This window comes from Coptis chinensis, chromosome 4, assembly GCF_015680905.1.
Source record: "Coptis chinensis isolate HL-2020 chromosome 4, ASM1568090v1, whole genome shotgun sequence".
In the NCBI taxonomy this organism is placed as follows: Eukaryota; Viridiplantae; Streptophyta; class Magnoliopsida; order Ranunculales; family Ranunculaceae; genus Coptis; species Coptis chinensis.
The window spans coordinates 15,044,059-15,057,962 of NC_141459.1; the positions used below are offsets into that span (position 1 = coordinate 15,044,059).

Below are 13,904 nucleotides of genomic sequence, written 5' to 3' on the forward strand. Positions count from 1 at the left end.
CTTGGATGGTTATTAGTTTAGTTAGAACTTAAGGAGCCTGGGTGGAGGAACTAAATGCCTTTGTATTATTATTGGGAAGCTAAGGCGCCTTAGTGGAGGAACTACCTGCCTTAATTATTGTAGTTAAGAATGTCGTATTAGTTGTTGGAAGTTAAGGCGCCTCGGTGGAGGAACTAACTGCCTTATGGATTGTGTATGTATATGTATAAGTATATGTTGTATTTTAGGGCTACTCACACCAGCATTGTTTATAATGCTGACCCGATTTACATGTTTGCTTATCGGGTGTGTTCATTAAATACACATAGTTGATAAGTCTTGACAGGTTTAGTGTTGAAGAAGGTTGGTTGATGCTTGTGGTTTGCGTTAGCGTCACATTTCAAGATAGGTTTTGTTTTCCCTTGAGGTGAAATAGATTTTCAGTTAAGACAATGTTATTTGTATTTTCATTTGTAATTTTAAATAAAGAGTTATTGAAAAGAGATTTGTAACCTAATCTTATTTGTGAATTTTTGTAATGAAGAGGACTTTTGTTTAATTGAAAATTTTTATTGGTTTTTAATTATCCGCATATTTAAACTGTTTATGGGTTTTTGGAAGTTGAGAGTGCTTCACACCTCGAAAATCGAAGAGTCGGGAACAAATATTATTTTTCCAAATTTTGTCGAAATTCGGGGTGTGACACCAAACTTGGTAAATAAGTTTGGTCAGGTTGAAGAACTAGGAAAGACCACCCAATGTTAGTGATGTAGTCACGGAAGATATGCCCATAGGTATTGGAATCCATCATAGACTGAAAGGATTGCTCATGAATGAGTTTCGGAGGTGTCATATTTGGTGAAGATGCAATGTTTGATGAAGATGCCATGTTGGATGAAGTAAAGAAATGTGTAAGGATAAAGGCAAACTGGATGGATAAATGAGTATGGAAGAAAATAGACCCTCCTGTAGCGCCCCGCAAGTCCACCAAAGAAATGAAACAGACGTTTCAACCCGTCGACGTCCTTAATCCCAGAAGATATTTGAAGTATTTGCTACAGTTCCAGAGAGTTGGGCTTGGTAATGGAACAAGATTTCACAGTTGATGCTGGAGATGAAACAGGAGTACCAACAGAGAGTAAACACCAGCGCACGCGAGTTCAACCAGCGGGCGCGTGTCCAGTATCGTGTAGGAGTTTTCCGCAGTCAGCCTAAATTTTCACAACAATCTTATTTTAGTGTATAGATTCTGTTCCAGGTCCTAACTTTTTGTTTCTGTAAGTGCAACCAAAAATTCAAACTCGGATCAGTAGCGAAATGCGGGAAATATTTTTTTTAAAAAAAACAATGAAAAAAAAAAAAAACGATGGATAGGAATGAGAGTGAGGGTTTCCCCTTGGAGCAATTCCAACTTGTAATGGAATGTCTTTTGGTCCTTAGGATGGCAGCGGCGCCATTTTGATGTTCACCTTTTGCGTATGTTAGAGATTTTATTCTCTAATTTGACAAAGTGCGAATACAAAGATTTTTCCTTACTCACGATATTCGTGTGTATAGCTTTAAGTAGGGATTTCGAACCATCTTAAGTCTAAGACAACTTACAACTTGTTTTTGCTCTTTTAGGAAACTAGTGAGTAAGTTTTAAGATATGGTTTAATTGATACTAACTACTTGGTTTCTTTTAATGCAAAAAATAAAATCTAATTTAGTTATGTAAACATGCAACTAAAACAAAGATAAAAATTGACTTCTAGATAGGTGTGGAGAGTTAGTTCTCCTCATGTGAAGATAACCTTTATTGTATGATTTTAGGTTCTTGCATTTTAACCTCCTTAGAACTCATAGACAAGTCTTAATAAAGATTAAATTGATCCCTTACACTATGACTCATCTCTAAGCTCATATTGCTAGCACGTAGAACCAAAGCAATGACTTATCTCTAAGCTCATCACCTTGATTCCTAACTAGACTCTACACCAACTACCATTTTGGGATAGGATGTAGGTCTAGTTGTTCTTTCTAAACAACTTACTAAAATCACATCACAAAGGTTATCCCTCACATGAGCATCATTAACCCCCCACAAAGGGAAGGTTCTAGTTCATCATCCTAGGGATATAAATGAAAGAAGCAAATAGATATGTAAAATGAGAAAGAAGAAGAAGAATAATAATAAAGGAACTCACTTGTATTAAGAAGTTTAGATTTTTTTTCTAGAACAAGAACACAAAAAGTTCCACCATTAAAACTATTACAAGATTTTTCATAAAAACTCAAAACTAAAACTAAAACTACTACAACCCTCCTTCTCCTCCTAAGGAACTAAAACAAATAATGCATGATAAAGGAAAAGAAGTCAAGGGAGTAAATGGAGTGCATCCCCCCTTGTTTTGTTTTTTTTCCTTCATTTTAGAATTCTCCCCCTCATCCCACGTGAAAACACACACACACATTTAATTCACTTTTATCCACCACATTAAAACAAAGTGACACCTTGCTTTTTTTTACTATTAACACCTAATATCATTAATTACATGCAAGGTGTCAACTTTGCACCAATAATTTGGCACTTTTGTCTTGACATACTCTATGATTGATGACTCATCTCTTCTTGTGGGCCCGAAAGGTGGGTCCAATGTGCGATGTCTATTGGTGGGTCCAGACGTCGATTTCTGCAATTTTTGGCCTAAGGTAGAGCTAGTCGTGTTGATCATCTGGGCAGCTTACTTGCCAAAATCGGATTTCAGGTTAACGAGATATGAGCTCTGAAAGTTTACGCTTTCCTTTACATTGCCCCGTTCTGACTCGATTCTATCATGTTTGAGTCCCCAGCTTTAATCCGTTTTTGTTTAGCTTCACATGGCTGATTTGGAAGAATTCATATATACATCGTTCCCCGTGCTTTAACGCAGGTTTAACCAATATTTTCATGTTTACTGTGAAGACCTGCAAAAGTACGAAAATATACTTATTTTATGATTATTAAACACATATTTAACCAAATTTATATGTCTCAATGGGGCTTAATATTACAGTTTTGGGTGTTTATCACAGGTCTTAGCCTAAAGCCAAGCACGCTAATAGCCCATCATAATATCTTAGTCAAGTCAAAGGTCAAACTGGGGTCAAGCGGGTCAATCCAAAGTCAACTCCGCCAATGGTCAACATCGACCAACCAACCATGTCAACAAAGATCAACCAAATCCTAAACTCATCTAACCCAAAAGCCCAAAGAATAAGGCCCAAAGTCTAAAACTTAAGTCCAAAAGTGAAATCTAAAATTTAAAACACTCAAGCCCACTTATTGATTCGGCTCAAGCCCAACAACAAAAGAATTTCAACAGTCATCTTCTTCCTCCCTCACCAGTGCCTCCACCACCAACGCAGCCACCCCAACCACCACTCTCCACTACTACTAAACCACACAGTTTTAATCCCTACCAAAAACCCAAACTACCTATACCACAAAATCGCGATTCCCTCCCTTCTCAAAATTCACGTTTTGATTGTCTGCCATTGATGCTCTTGTCAAGGTTCACAGCACTCAAACACAATTCAACCCACACCGAAACCACTCGGTTTCAATTCCCAATCAAAACCCAACACTATTGTACCATCTACTTGATTTTCCCCACTCACAAAATAACATCCGACGGCCATTAAAGCTCTTTCAGAGCTTCAACAGCATCGCTCGGCACCACTGAGCAGTGTCCACTCCACACAAAACCCTCAACACCTTACCCAACATCCACCATGTTCAATTCAACAACAAACCCAAAAGATCATTCACAGCATTTACAGCCAACAAAAATAACTACATATATCCACCATTAACAATTTATAGGATTTAAATGAAAATAGGCAGTTGATTGTTCAATTTATAATGTCGACAAAAATGTTCATTTCAAAGTTTGGCAGTATGTAAACTAAACAGAACGAACATAAAATAATGAGCAGTGAAATAAGTTTCGTAAAATTTTTAAATAGCAAACTAGGAACAAAACTATGAGTTCAGTGAAAAGATAAAACTATCTACTCACCCGTGATTTGCTCTCGACTATCAACTAGCTATCAGAAAAATATTATTCCTTTTCCTCCCTCAGTAAAACTCTTTCTTTTTCTCTGTATAAAACTCTCTCTGTTTTTAAAAACTCCGTGTGAACTCCTTTTTGTTTTCAAACTCCCCTAAAAACAAGGAAGGAAAGTTTATCTCCTAACCATACTGGGTTTCCTATCCTTATTAATATTTATCCTATTTTTATTTTATCTATTATCTATTATTATTATTATTATTATTATTATTCTAGGAAAATAAAAGAAATAGACGGGGTGTTATACCTTTCTTCTTCTCTATGTACACCATATTTCTTTCTTTCTTTCTTTTTTTGTTCTTCAACCCCCCCTCCTTCTCCACTCTATGTTTTTTTTTTTTTTTTTTATCTAAACTATCTCTTTGTTTTTTGCCCAAAAAGCCCAACCCAGAAAATCAGATCCGAAATTTAACAAAACCCAAAAAAAAAAAAAAAAACAGTTCTTTCTAGAAAGGTCCCTAAAACAGTTTTTGGGATTAAGTCCCTGAAAATAGTTTTCACATAAAGCCCCTATAATCAAATTTTTAACGCGGTGACCCGTCTTTGCGACAAAACCATCCCAACACCGAGTTTACCACATGTCATCCTTTAATTGGAAAGTACGTACCTTACCGTTTACTCATGTAATGGTGGAGCAACTGAATTTCGACATGCACCACTAGACTACAAAATTATATCTCAACAAGGTAGCCATGATATTAGAATGAAAATAAAACTATGAACCAAAAAGCCATATTAACGAGAGTAAAACCATGGACCTTCTACTGCTACCTAATGACCAGCCACTGAACCAAAGTTCTTGTCCATCCACACTGATTCAAGGAACTCACCTCCCCACAACGATTCAAGCCCCTCGTCACCAATTCAAGCCGCCCGGAATACCACTAACAAGGAGCAGTTGATCGGGGTATGTTTTTGCATGGTGTTAAGGGCCTGTTAAGCATTCATACAAGTGAGCCAACAATATAAATATTCATTTTTGTAAGGCCAAGAAGACAAAATAAATAATTAAAACAAGAAGTACCCTTGCAGCAAATATCTAGCCTTCAATAAGATTTACTAACCTTCAATCAGACCTTGGAAATTCACTTGTAGATGACAAAAACAGATGTATAAGTGAGCTGTTGTATAGCAATCTTTAAAGCCCTAACGAAAAACGTCAGAGTTCCATCCTACCTCATAAAGTACTGTAAAAAATATATTTATATTTAATAGCAATTCATACTTGATTAGAAGTAAACAACAGAGTTGTATGTATTAATGATAAGATAAAACTGTCATAGAAATGCAATTGCCAAATATTTAAAATGCCCATATAATCAACCGAAGTGCCAAACCATCATAAAACAAGATAAAAAATGTGCTACCGAGTAAATCATCTCGGAATAGAGTTAGGGGATTACAACAAGAGGGGTGAATTTCATTTAATGTACATAACCCTAGATTCAATAGTAGAAAATACTTGTGTCCCTTTAACGCAACCCATCCTCTCTTTCATTGTTCGTTGCAATTCACCTGAACAATTAAATAAAAATGAGTCAACGGGATATCGATAACTAAATCCAAAAACATGCTCTATTGTCAAGATAAATAAAATAAAGCGGTGACGAGAACATGATGGAATACCTGATTAACAACGCATTCAAACTACTCCTCGTCACCATCTGCTTCCACCTCAACTTTCTCATTGTCACCATCCGCTTCCGTCTCAACTTCCTCATCTTCCTCACTATCACCATCTGCTTCTGCCTCAACTTCCTCCTGTCACCATCCACTTCCGTCTCAACTTCCTCACTGTCACAATTTGCTTCTGCCTCAACTTCCTCACTGTCACCATCCACTTCCGTCTCAACTTCCACATTATCATTAGCATTTTCCTCCATATTGATATCTAATGGGATCCTCTTCTTCCCCTCTTCTTCCTCAAGACCCTCATAATCAGATGGGATACAGTCTAAATGTGATCCAAAGGAACTGACTGTATTGAGTTCCAAGGAGGAGGACGGAAAGTTTGGGCATGTCTTCCTCAAGTATTCTACCACTAAGTCCAGTCGGGATCTGTTACTCAACGCTAGCCGGTAAAAGTATTTTGTTTTGGCAACAACAGGGACTATTGGGTAGTCGTTATCACTATCTAGTTTGTGAAAAGAACTATTTGTACCAAGTTCCAAGGAGGACGGAAAGTTTGGCCATGTCTTCCTCAAGTATTCTAGCACTAAGTCCAGTTGGGATTTTGTACTCAGCGTTAGCCGGTGTAAGTCTTTTGTTTTGGCAGCAACAGGGGCTATTGGGGAGTGGTTATCACTATCTTGTCCGTACACAGTCCTACTTGTCATCCTTGAAACACTAAGTCGGCTAATGGGGGAATCCTGCTGAATACACATGCAATGGGGAGGAACACCAGCGCCTGTGATGATTTTGTTGCTAAGAATGCCATGAGGCATACATATATTCTTTTTGCTTTTACCAGAATGCTCCACAATGTTATGCCAGATTATAGTTCCCAAGTCGAGTTTATCCCCTTTCCACATTGCATTGATCAGATAAAGCCCAAAGTCGTTGATGTGGTGGATAAAATGACCACATTTTGGCAGGGCAGTTGAGAATAATATCCGATGGAGAATACAGAACCGTGACTTCATCCTAGTCGATGGCAGACTGTTTTCATAAGACCCCACTCCAACAAAGTTGGCAATAAAATCTTTGTGACGATGTTGAAAATTGGCCTTCATTGGGTAAAGAAGATGAACGTCTCCTCGAGAAACCTTAAGGGTTGACGCGATGCTTGCAGGAGTAACTACAATATCTTTCCCACAGACTTTTGTTTTGAAAATGAGTTTTTTCATTTCCACTCCATGAATATTTGCATAAAATAACTTGACCAAATGGGTATGCCACTCCTTTTATTTTCATCAAGTTTTGCCAGTTGATCCTCTTGATCCATTTGGTAATAATATCGTCACCAATCTCATCGAGAAAAACCTCGCGTTCCAAAGCCAACGGTCTATTATTACAAATCTCGTCCATGTATGTTGCATAAGCCGATATAGATACAAAATCTTGATGAGAAACCTCGCAACTTTTCACAGTCGGGGCCCTATTACCAATGGATTGAGAAGGTCTTTTTCGCTTCGGTGCCATAATCCAATATAGGTTCTCAAGAACCTAAATTAGAAACAATAGCAAGAGGATTACATCAATAACAATTTAATCAGTTTGATAAGTAAATGCTATGTTAATAGAGCTTAAATTTAGATCTAACAATGTTTGACATAATACATCATTTCAATTAAGCGTTTATTTCATGACCATGTATCAAACTAAACACAAACTTGATGAAAATATCCCTATTTCCAATTCAACAATGCAACAATTTTACAATTTAAGCAAATTTCCTTATTTCCAATTCAACAACACAACAATTCAAACAAATTTCCCAACTTTCGATTCCCATATTTTCCAAGTCTACATGTCCAAGTTAGTATTAATTTTGGGGCTTACAATATTGACAAATTAACAAGTTCTAGCTAAGTCTACACAATATACTCAAATTAAATAATGTGTAAGGTTGCTCGTTCCGATTAGGAAGGCCACAAGTGTTGATTATTAGTCCTTCTTTTTGGTTCTATCTTATTATTTCTCTCACTGGAATCCCTAATTTTTTTTTCCAAGGTGGAATGTCCTCTAAAACTTACATCAAAAGCAAGGATACGACAATAATATAAACATGCATATTGACAACTTTATGTGCCACCTACACGATAGAATATAATTGAAAGTAAAACGAGCATAAAAATAAAGTTGTAACTGCCTGTCTTTCCTAATCCATAACTCCTTGCATAGATGTCCAAATCAAATGAAACTTGGTTCATTTGAAAATTGACATATAGCTCTATCTTTTCTGTCTAGGTAACTGAAGCCTAAATTTGACTCAAACTATGTCAAAAGTGAGCTCAAAATCAGACTAGTGCAGCTTCCTATGGCAGACTACAACACGTGTTCAACCTTCTCACAATCATACAAGTAGAAAACCATGACTATGGATATATTTGAGTAACTACTTACTTGACTTTTGAACATCCAAAGACGTAAAGAAAGCAAGAAAAGATCAAACTAGTCCATGGTAGCGATTAGATTACAATAAATATGTGTAAGAGGTGCACGAAATTGAGTTGGAACAATCGACCTTTCAAAACACAACTCCTAGCTCAGTTATCCAAATATAGTGAAACTGGAACCATTAGAAACTAGATAGAGAACTAACTTTTCTCCCTAGGTCAATGAAACCTAACTCCAACTCAAACTACGACAAAATCTAGCGCGAAGTCAGTCCAGTGCATCTTCCCTGGCACAAGTATTTTTAAACCTCTAGTCTACAATATGGAAGCAATGACTAAACATAGTAGAATTTCTATGTGTTTGAACTACCAACTTAGTGAATTTGTTAAAAACCATACAAGAGATTGTTAGGATATTACCACCATCAAGACTGAACTTTGACAATTTCACCCACCACCACTAAAGTGCACTTGTTTGGATTCATTGTCACTGGTACTTTGACTTACCTTGTATCTTGTATGCATATACTGTGGTATTGGAATCACATGACTTGGTGTCGTCCTTTTCCCACCAAGCTAGCTTAAGGTCCTGATCTCCTTTTGATTCACCAAGCTAGAAAGTATAATGATCAATTAAAAGAAGTGCCACTCCAAAACTAAAGCAATGCTATCAAATAGTCTGTCCCCTTTTTTGTCCTCAATTACATATTGAAATCTCCACACCATCAAACATATCAATTAAATGTTCAAATTCAATATTTTTAACCACCTTGAACGATCTATATACCCAACCCTTAAACTAGTGAGAAACCAGCTTTTATCAACACTAAAATAAGGAGAATTAGAGTTCTCTTTTTTCCTCTTCCTATACAAGCTTAGCTTCCTCCATATCTCGTTTCTTGTTGTTTCATTTTCTGGTCGTCCTTATCTCTTTTCTTTTTCCTACCTCTAACAATATATGGCTTTTAAGCTCCCTTACCAAAGTGCTAAAATACAACCTTTCTACAAATTTAAAGTGATTCAAGAGTCCTGATTCCAGCTCCTCTTTCTATTAGTAACTAGCAGGAGATGTTGAGTTCATGGATGTAGCCTTCCAAGCTTATAATGGTGATAATTCATTTCAGGCCAAGTGAAGAGGCATCCCTTTTCTCACTTTTAGCTAATTTAGATGATAAGCTCTTGTGCCTTTACCCCGAAGGAAATATCCCCAACTAAGATGAGCCAAAACAGCAATAAAGTGGTGAACCACACAAACTCATTTTTAATTAAACTCAAGTAGGAGCTAAAGGTGTTTACATGATGTACTATTGGCTTTTGAACAAAGAACCATGCAATGGTTTCTATGTTACAAGACTAATGACCAACTCTTGGTATTCTTTGTCATTGAGGTCAACCACTCAACCCTTAGCTACAACTAATAATACTTTAAATACATATGCATATGATTTAACTAATTATATTGGTATATAGTGCTCCCAAGTTCATATATAGTAAATTGCACCCATGAAATTAACTAACATTGTTAAATTAAATCCTATTAATTGTTATAAAACTAGATGAATTGGTACTTGGTAGTACTTCCCTAGTATATATATGTGCTTAATGAAACAATTGACTTGCTCTCAATCCTTAAAATTTCTCGCATGCGCGACAAAACTCAGGAACACAATCTAACTAGAAAGCACGTAAAACGTATTTTGGCCTAGTAAATAATATCAAGGACACAAATTCACTAACCAATACTCGAAATTAAATCATTTTAATGACCAAGCTCACAATAGCACTGACTCCACTAGCATCACTTAAAATGGTACGTTAAATTTATCGAAATACCATTGTGTAAAAATTCAAGGTATTACAGATTCATTCTAAAACCATCACCTAAGTCCTAAGGTCACTGCAACACTTGTTATAAAACAAGAAAAGACAGGACTTTAGACATACTCATGATCAAATCGGGCAAATAGTACATAAGACATGATATAACAAAGGGCATGGATTATTCAATGCAAGAACATGGCAATATGCATATGGTCATCTAGAAACATATAGAATTATCCATCCCTGCATTCATATATCAACTTGAAAGCATTTGCACCCTTCCCAGCATTGAAAACAGTTGCATCTATTTCTAGAACATGGAATATGTGAGCAATATAAAGCTATCAGATTACTGCTTTCTGTTCTATCACGCACATTTCTTGCAACATAGTTTATAAAAGCTTCAACCAAAGCATACAACAAAGAATACACCGATACAACACTAATAGTAACCACAAAGCAATACAAAAAATAGTATTGACATACATGAAAGCAAAGTATGGCAACATAAAGAGAAAGCGTACACTACTTTGCAGCTCCAAATCACAAAAGACCAACATGCACCTGATTCTCCACGTCTAAAAAGAAAATTAAAGTTCTTTTCATTTGAAATTACTATCTAAAATCCTAAAACAATCCTGTCCATCAATTAGAAAACTCGGTTGGATATTTCAGAATACAAATTTTAACCCAAATGGATCAATTTTGCAAAAAAAAATCAATTTTATGAAATTTTTGGACATCATCTACCTCGTGCTTTCAAAACCATCACCAACAACAACAACAAAAAAAAAAAAAAAAAAAAAATTAACCGGTTTGTTCTTCCCCAACGTTCGCCTCGAGATGGTTAAGTCGGAACAGAACCCAATACGAATCCAAGATGACTGGTTAGGTCTTGAAAGTGCAAGACAAACCGGATTCAAAAGAAAACTACTTTAGACCAAAAATTGTGTAATCAGAAAAGTTTAACACGGACAATAATAATAAATGAAATTATTTCCATAACCCAAGCCAAACGAGAGATGGGGAAAAAACGCACCTATGAGGAAGTGAGATGAGCTAAAGAAGTGAGGGAGTGAGTTGAGACAGCCGCTCTTCTCTTCGAGTCTGTGTGGTGGTGTTCAGAGAGAGGGGGGAAGAAAACTGGGAGAGAGAAAGAGAAAGATGGTTACTGTTTTTTTTTTTTTTGTTTTTTTTTTTTTTTTTCGATAAAAAAAGGATTTTGAATTTAAAGCTTCTAGAGTACTCTAGATTTTGGATTTTGAATTAACAAGAAAGATGGTTACCGTAATTCTAGGTAGAATATTTCATTGTCTAACTTTTCATTTCGCGCTCCTTTACTTTTCAAGAGATCTAACGGATATAAAAACATGGGTCAATATCTACGGTTCATAGAGAAAGAAACATGACCGTGGCGAAAAACCAAAACCAAAACTGAAAACACATAGATATTGCCCATACCTCCCAAAGGTTGTAGCCAGGACATACCATGATCCAACCCACCCAAACCCGACCCATTTCTATCCCTAGTAGTGCTCATCACAGAGTTTAATTAGTACAACCTTGGCGTCGACTTTTGTGTAGATGCCTTCTTTGAATTCTGAATCTCTTAGTATAAAATATGTAAAACGTGGAGATTAGCTAAGCAGTATTTCTCTAGAGATGCTCAAACGTCAAGTCAAATACAATAATTCACATTACATACATAGAATTGGTGTTGCTGTCAACAATCAATAGTCACGCCTCAACAATCACCTATAAATAGGAGAACCATAACTACTTGGCTTAATTTTGATCCCTACCAAGCAATTTTTACCACTTTTGAAGCCACGACTATATATGTTTTATCCAAATTAAACACTCGATTGCATTCAACATTATACTCATTCAAATAAATTGGTCAATTGTTGTAATATTAATTTCATTCTACTTTACTAAGCTTATTGGCTTAACAATTACAATACTTGAAACTCTTGATAAGCACACTATCTCCTATTAGCTGTATTTGTTACAGGGAGTTACTCTTAGGACAGATCGAGGGAAAAAATAACTCTAGAGGACACATTTTTTTTTAATCACTCACAAGGACCATGTAGATGAAATGTCAAGTATACTCTTGACGCGAAATTAAAAACGGCTCGGGTAGATGAAAGGTCAAGTATACCCCTGGTACAAAATAATAAACGGCCCGGCCCAACCGAAATGACCCGATTTATGGGTATAAACAATCACTATTCATACATTAACATGAGTTATGAACACTAATTGTTCATATGAACAATCATTGTTAATTGTTCACATCTATTTGGAGTATAAACAATCATTGTTCATACCTCAACATAATGTATGATTAGTAAAACACCTATTGGAGTATGAACAATATATCACTGTTTATACCTCAACATGAGCTATGAACAATCATTGTTCATACATTTACATGAGCTATGAACAATGATTATTCATACCTATTTGGGGTATGAACAATCAATGTTCATATCTCAACGTAATGTATGATCAATAAAACACCTATTACAGTATGAACAATCGTTGTACATCAATATATTGTATGAGATACGTTCACCTATTTGGGTGTGAATAATTATTGCTTATACATCAGCATAAAGTATGAACACTCATTGTTCATAGCAAAATGACATAGTATGTAAAATTGGAAAATATTTATTTCAAATTTGGGCCATTTGTCCTTGAGGGTTATTTTCATTCGAAAATTGGTTTTCCGGGTTATTTTCACCCGAAATTTGTCCCTGAGAGTGATTAAAAAAAATCGCTTATTTTGAAAGTGATTTTCACTCGAAAATGGGCCTTGGGTCCAATTTATTGTATTTATTAATACTTACAAATAAACAATGGTGACGCATGTTCCACATATGGAAAGTGTTCGAGTCTATTGATGGATGGTTATGTAACCTGAGTTGACCGTTGGAAGAAAAACAATGCAGGTAACGAACTATACACGAAATCAAACATTGGTGTATAAACATTTTTTTTAGCAAATTTGGGTAACGAAGTGTACCACATTTTGCAACGTTGGGTTCTGTTTCACTTCCGTCCATTTTTTTCACACGTGTTAAGTTTTTTTTTCTTTTTCTCTAATTATGTGTCACGTATTTTCCTATGTAGCGATCTAGTGGCAATCTTACACGTATGAAAAAACTTGACACGTAAAAAAAAATTTGACAGAAGTGAAATAGAACCCAACGTTGCAAAATGTACGTGGTACACTTCGTTACCCAAAATTGCTCAAAACAAAGTTTATACACCAATGTTTGATTTCGTGTATAGTTTGTTACCCATCTATGCATTTAACCCAATTTGGAAATATATGTACTCGTGTTTTTTATACCTAAGTATTTTCTTTTGAACCAAATCAAACATTTGATTTGCATATAAAAAATTGTTTGCTCGTTGCAATGACAACTCCATTACCACTATTTGGTTACATCACCATGTTGAGATTCTTCATCTCTTCAATCTATATAATCACCAACAAAACCTTGAGTGCGAAGACAATCCATCATTTTTATTCTCCCTCTACAATTCTACATACACATACATGACAATACACTAACAATCCATCGCTCTCTTTCCTTAGATCGTATGACAATTTTCCATGTGATAAAATTTTACCAAATTATATTGCTAATATGATGCAATTGATATGTTAAAATATGTGTAATAATAAAATCAATTATTGTATAAATACTAATATAATCACATATTTAAAAGAAAACCCACTGGTTGTAATGATAAACCTATATACCACGCACCACCACAAAATAATTACTAGGCTGAAGAGATCATCAATCATCTTTGGTTCAGATGCAATGAGAAGGCAAGATCCACCTTCCAAACTTCTATTGGTAAGGAATTACTTAGTGAATCTTTCTATTAGACACCTTATAAGAACATAACATAATGCTAATTCATTGATGAT

At 35.6% G+C, this 13,904-nt stretch overlaps 1 protein-coding gene across 1 annotated transcript in view; it reads right to left on the reverse strand.

The window, feature by feature from the left end:
• LOC147502110 (1-phosphatidylinositol-3-phosphate 5-kinase FAB1A-like) overlaps positions 1–13,904 on the reverse strand; it is a 35,979-nt gene that overhangs the window by 11,146 nt on the left and 10,929 nt on the right. The gene's annotated exons all lie outside the window — the stretch shown is intronic.